Raw genomic sequence first — 7,215 nt, 5'->3', positions numbered from 1 at the left:
CATAGCATTTTAAGTACAGGCTTCACACTTGGACACCAACAAAATTATCTACCATGTTTATAGTATACTTGCTATGTGCAAATACTTTGGATTCTCTAGTCATGAAGTACTAGTGGAATTAATGGAATCCTACAGAACCATAATTAAGAGGATACATGCCTCAGCATGTTAGTGATTGCTGAAGGATAAAGGTATACAAAGGTATACTTTTCGATATATTTCCCAAGAAAGCTAATAAGAAGCAAAATACAGAATATAACTGAGAATCCTCTTAGAAAATAAAACAAAAATCTGCTCCAGAAAAATCATACTGCCTTTAGTTAGAAATCAATCAGGACTACAGAGTCTGGCTCAAGACTGGCTGACTGGTATTATAAACATGTGAAGAGAACAGTGGTCAAAAATAGAACAAAATACAGTGATACACATAGTGGAACGTCTAAAACCATGCTTTCCCTCCCCACAGAGGGAAAGCAGGACAAAGAAAGGTCATAGCAGGACTTCCAAATTTCCATATTGCTGCTTCTACATTGGTACTTCTACAACTCCACTGACAGAAAATTATGCTATATTTGTCCTGAATTTGTCAATTTGTTTATAATCGTCAATTACAACATATCACAGTTCAATTAAAGGACTAATTATAGATTTTTTTTTTTCTTTAAGCCGTACAACTCCCTGTACTGGGAAGGCTTAGGTCTCTAAAATGACCTCTAAATCAACTCCAAGTTAGTCCCAATACATGGAAAACAATGGAAATCACTCCCGTATTCATCAGGACAAAACCACAGCCTCAGGAACATCCTGAAGCTCTAGGTGTATGTCCTGCAGGATAACCAAGCACAGAATATGGAATAGGAAAATTCATCTTTTCAAGTAGCTTCAAGAAAGAAGAGCAGCACTGAAATTAAATTAAACTGAAAATGTAGCAAGAGTCAAGAATGTAGTCCTACCCACTGTACTGTAATTATAAGCTTGTCTAAGCAGAAACGATGAGACATAAGAATGTTTACTTATGTAGTGGATAAGAATAATTCTTCCATCACAGAAGAAAGGGAGAAATGCTGTCTGCTGTTAAGCAGATCAGACTGGGTGATCAGGGAGTTCCCTATGGCCTATATATCGATCACATACGAAAGATTTAAAGTGACCTACACACATTCTAAAAAGTTGACCTACTACACATTCCCAGTGCCGTATTGTATCTTTTTTTTTCCCCGCCGTGTCATATAGTAGCTGAGAAACAACATAACTTTTCAGTTCCTTTTTGCGACTGCTCAGTATTTGAACTCAGCCCACCTCTCTGCATACCACCTATGCCTTGACAAGTATTAAAAGCAAACCAGGTAGATTCTGGTGGATTTTCAGAGAGGAAAAAGAGTTGATTCCTGTCTATAAGTACCATCAGTCACAACATGCAGCCTGCAGCAGTGATATGCCATGTACTGCCTATGACAGTTGTTCATCTATTGTGACATTCTTGTAATTGTTATAAATTTTTATTCAGCTTCACAGTGAATATATGCTTTATGGATGTACCTAATCTATTACTCCTGACATTTAGGGAAGGCTGAAAGATCAAAAATCCTGTTATAGACTTACACTGTTGTAGACTGTTTTTTTCTCTGCAGTAGCATTTGGACATAAATGCAATGATGATTAATACAGACAAGTAATTTGAATAGAAAGTCTGAGTCTGTACTATCATGCTATGAATCACACTTTGCTGTTTCTCGTGACACACAGCAACTGCTCCACTACTTGCAAAGATTTTCAGTGAGGGAGTGTCTCAGGGGTAACTTAAAAACACAGGTAAGGCCTCTTTTTTCCCTACTAGAAACAGTCATAAGGGATTATAAGCATCCTATTAAAACTGCCAGTGTGGTGGGATTGCCCAAATATTTGAAATCTTCATGCCTGACTCCTCCTCCCATCCTCAAAATATAATTCATCCTTAGTATGAAAAAGCTGAGCCCCAGAAAGAGAGATCAAACTTCATGAACATGCACATACAATAAGGAGGCAACTAGTATTATTAATAGACTGTTATAACTCTCCTTAACTACGAAGGTGCCTACATGAAGAAAGCCCAGAAAGTTAAAGAATGAAAACTAAAAGCCCAAATAAGGCTTCCGTGTGTCAATTAATTTTTTCTGAGGTTGAGTCTACAGAAGCCTGTAACCACAGCATGACTTAACCACGTCAATGATCAATAGGAACAAATAGTAAGAAAAAAATAAATTAATATTGAGGGTTTTGTACAGATTTTTACATACTTGCTTGGCAGCAACACCTCTTCAAATCTGGCAACCCGCTCTTCTAGAAGACAGGCAGAAAACTAAGCCGTATTTGAGCAACTCATATATCCTGAAGGATTCGAAGTCAAGAGCTTTACCAGAATTCTCTGTTCCATATCATTTGAAGTAGATTCTCTTCTGCAAGCCAGAGAACAACAAAAATAGTTGGAATGCAATATATAATTCTGTTAACAATAAAAATACATAATTCTGTTTTGAAAAATATCTAGTTCACTGCTTATCCCTGTGTCCTTTCCAAAAAGAATTAAAAACTAGAAATAGTTTACTCTCGCTACTAAAGAAAGACTCAATATATAGAAAAAAAGAACTTCCGAGTAAATGCATTTCATTTTTACACAGTAGTATCTTTTAGCAGAGCCATCCATCAAATATCTTCCTTGTCGAATTTAAAGAATATGGAGCTCTTTAAAATTAAAATTTGCTTTGGTGGAGATCAAACATATACTACCATATCTCATTTAGCAAGAGTTCTAAAACTCCCAAAGTAACACATTTCTAAAAGTGAGAGTATCACATAACCAGTACTACTGGCAACTACAATAGCTTTGCTTTAACTCAAAGAGATATTGCTAGATTGGCGACTCCATATTTATTATTCACGGCTCAGTGATGTACATGGGAGCTGCAGAATGTCAGTGTTTGAGAACAAGCAACATTCAGCAGCAAACACAGATCACGAATAAGCGCAACCCTCATTTTCTATTACTAGAAGTGCTTCACCTGCTCAGCTGGTTTGAACACAATGGGTCTGGACTCTTAATACAGTTGTTCTACTCAAATTAATTCCTAGTTTGAAACTGAAAAAAGGTAAGAATAAAAATTCTTAGGGTAGGAAAATAAGACAATACAGTCATCACCAAACCAACAAATACATGACTAAGTGATTTGGCTTGTAGAAATTTTACAATACAGCAAATACTACTAGAGAAGAATATGACGAACGTGATTACAATTCCAAAAGAAAAATAGTAAGTTGTTTTAATCCATACCCTGTCCCTCACCTCATATATGTGCTGATAACGCAGAGTTCAAGTTTTACTGGTATTGCTGTGCTCCAGCTCATTAAACACAGCTGCTTCATATGGGCAAAAATACATTAGCCAGAAAAAAAAATAAACAATCTGAGGTAGGAGCTGAGAGCCAAAAACAAAGGCATTCATGCTCTACATTCAGGATAAGGCAAAACAAAAAACATTTATTGTAGATGTTTTAAAAAAATCAGGCATCGCTCAAAGATGGTATATTAAGCAATAAAAATCCCATGAAATGCTTCAACCAGGTTGAAGTAACCACTGGCACTTCTGTAGCAGAACAAACACATGAGTGACAATCCTGTAGTAGGAAATGCACATCTATATACATCTATATAAATAGGAAATATATATATTCATTTTAATGGGTTTTCTCATGGTCTGAAAGTCATGCATTAAACATACAATTAATAATTTTTTCCTCTTTTTCACTCCTGTCTTTTATAGTCTGAGATCTCCCCACGTTTCCGACTCTTATGTCCATGTCATTTAATTTCCAAGTCTATTCTGCAGTAGTTGTATATTTTTGCACACAAATCTTTGTAAGTTTGTGAGGCAGAACGGTTTCTCAAGACTGTCTTTATTTAGAACCCACTATTGAGGCACCTATTCACTCTCTTACATCGCAAATAATCCTTATTAGCTTTAATGTGTTTGTTTATTAAAAAATAGGAGTTAAAGGAGAAATTTTCTGTTGCTTCAGTCAGCATTGGACTAGGCATGATATAAGTAAATATGACCAAAGTTATAATAATATCTAATTAGATGGTTAAAATTAGTTGTTAATAATTTAAGACAATGTATTTACTTTTCAAAGTTAATGTAAGTTTTTCTTCATTTCTCTCATATCAAATACCGAATTCAGTTTTCCTTTTTAAAAATTAGTTTCTAGAAAGTGTCATATTTTAGTTTTTATATAGTAGAAAAATCTTACAATGCTTATTTTGAAGGCACTGCAATGTTTGCTATTTTTCTTTTACATTATAACAGAAATGTTTATGTGGTTAATTTTTACTAAAATTTTAATTTAGATGAGAGCTGCCTAAGCAAGGAATTCACCAAACAAGGAATTCCAGCATATCTCTGCATACTACACATGCAGCTTGCAGAGTGGTGCCACAGCTGTAGGTATTTTATTTTATTTACGCTAGCTCAAGAAAGATGTTTTGTTCATGAGCTTATTCGTGTGTTGCTATTCTTCTGTTATTACTATAAAATGGTGTCATTTTAAACATGATTATGAGGTTAATGTAAGCATTATTGAAAGAGATGCATTTTTTATAATGATTAAAACCTCAAGAATAAAAAACAGAAACATTTATTGAGCCCTCTAGTGTTTGAAAGTAAGTCTCAAAAGTCTTGAGAAATAACTTGCCCATCAAAATTATTTTCTGAAAATCTATAATAGTACTGAAAACTTCCTGTCACTCTGCTGGATTAATAATGCACCTATAGTTCATTATCAATGGCAACCCAACTGATGTTGAGCACCTTTCACAGCTGACAAATATATTTTTAAAGAGTACATTATTCCCCCCAGAACATTATTTTTCTTCAGTCATTATAAAAATGTTATCATTTTAGTACCAGAATGAATTATTTTTATCTGTTTAAAAATAAGATTCTGTTAGAAGACTTTAGGAAGCAATTTTTATATGACTCAGCTTTCACTGAAGTACATGCATGTACTAAACAAGAAAGAATCAAAGTAACAGACAGCATAACAAAATAATTCCTTGAGGAAACGGTCCTCTTTCCTAACATATTAGTCTGAATCCTTCACGCATGACCAGTACCTAAATTTTCAAATGGAATAGACTACATTATACATAGATCTCAGTAAAATAAAACATTAACCAATATAATACAACAAAAATGGACTCAAGCTGGAACCCTTGCAGTGTTCCAATCTCAACAAAAAATACGTTACTACTCTTAAGAAGGGTCTCAGCTCACGCATCAACTGTCCTGTTCCTCATGCTTATCCTATCCATTTTCTGCCCTACAGCTTGGCTACAATGTTGTTATGTTTACCTGTTTATTCACCCCAAATGCCTTTACACCAACAGAATATAATAAGCGCTAGTACAGAATATTGCGAGTTCTCAGCAATAATTACTTGCCTTATTAACAATACAAGACAGACAAGATCTACTTGATAATACTGAGTATTACTCAGGTCAGATCAGTATTTTTACACCAATCTAAGCTTATAACAATCAACTTTATGTTATTTAGCAAGGTTTGATGTGACAGGTAATGGGAAAAATTAATAATATGGTATCAGAACACACAAGATAAAATACTGTTAGAACAATGTACATAATGTTAAATAGTTTGAGACGGTTTGGAATGCCAAAGATTTTATGCAAATACTACAGCAGTTAGGAGATCAGATGTATTCCTTATAAATCAAATTTCCTTTCAATTACACGAATTTTAAATCCCATTGATTTTGCTGACACTCATATCTGTGAAATTTGACCTGAGGTCTCACGTAGGACAAAACAGTAGCTACAAAGTGCTATATAAAACTTAACTACCACAACAAACTCCTGGGTTTTTTTCACCTTTTAAGCCCTCTTTGCCCAAGCAACAAAGCCAAAGTTTTCAAAGTTATTCAATTTAGAGTGTTCAAGTTTAGTCTCTTTAAAAAGAGCCCAGTTTACATCAGTCCTCTCATGTGAAGAACTCAAAATCTGAAAATGATGTCTGTTCAAGTACCTCAAAACAGAAATACAAAAGCAAGGCTCTTGAAATCTTAAAAAAAAAAAAATACACACACACACACACACACACACACAGTATAAAAATATCTATTTATAAATTGTATTATATAGGTGCATGTAAATTATATATATAGTGGCTATAACCTATGGTAGATATTACAGTATATAATTATAGTGGCATACAAGTATATACATTATATCGTATATATAGTTATCTGTATATATTACAAATCATATATTTAATATATTACATATTTGGTATATATTTGGCATGTGGTAAATATATATAATATTTATATAATACAATGTATATATAAAGTCTGTACTAGATCACACTTGCAAAAGACATAAAGTTACGAGCAAATAAATTTAAAACATTAGAATAAAGTGTTTTAAAAGTATTTCTTTTCCTGCTTTCAGCATTATACCTTTCTTCATCAACATAAATGACACACAGAACTCTGGGGACATATTAAGTGTGTATAAGACTTTCGGGATCCTGTATTTCTGTACCATAATTAAAAATCCTGAACACTGTAAGAGAACTCAACCAGTTCTGAAAAAACAGTATCTACGCATTCATGTTTTTAGATTAACTGTCCACTTTGTAGAGAGAGGTACTGATAGATGCCTGTAAGCAGAGGAGAAAGAAAATAGGCAGCTGACTAGACAACGATGAGATGAAACCTAAAACATCGTTCTTCACGCCTCCAGATTTTTTTAACGGACCAAACTCTCCTTTTTGTCTCCTGAAACTCGTATTGCAGCTGACAACAACTACAACACTTTCTCAAGACATCCAAACTCATCACTGCCAGCTCTTTGCTTATGTACTCACTTAAAAACAATTTATTAAAGCATAACCTTTAAGTGTGTGAGAAAACAATACGCAGTCAAACTTGCAACACAAATATCTATGAAGCTAGACGAAGTATTGGGATTACTGCAGCTTTCACCAACTGAATCAAAGCATATGGTGGTATAATGGAGCATGAATTTACAGCAACAGAGATGTACGATATAGATTAAAGCTTCATCTGTGAGAACATACTGCACAGCAAAAAACAATTACTGCGTTTTCTGCTTTATAGCGTAACGAGCAGCAAATACTCTTTTGCAGAACTAGGGCTCCCTCTG

This window comes from Struthio camelus, chromosome 10, assembly GCF_040807025.1.
Source record: "Struthio camelus isolate bStrCam1 chromosome 10, bStrCam1.hap1, whole genome shotgun sequence".
Taxonomy (NCBI): Eukaryota; Metazoa; Chordata; class Aves; order Struthioniformes; family Struthionidae; genus Struthio; species Struthio camelus.
The sequence above is the reverse complement of the archived record's forward strand: the minus strand, read 5'-3'. Positions refer to the sequence as shown.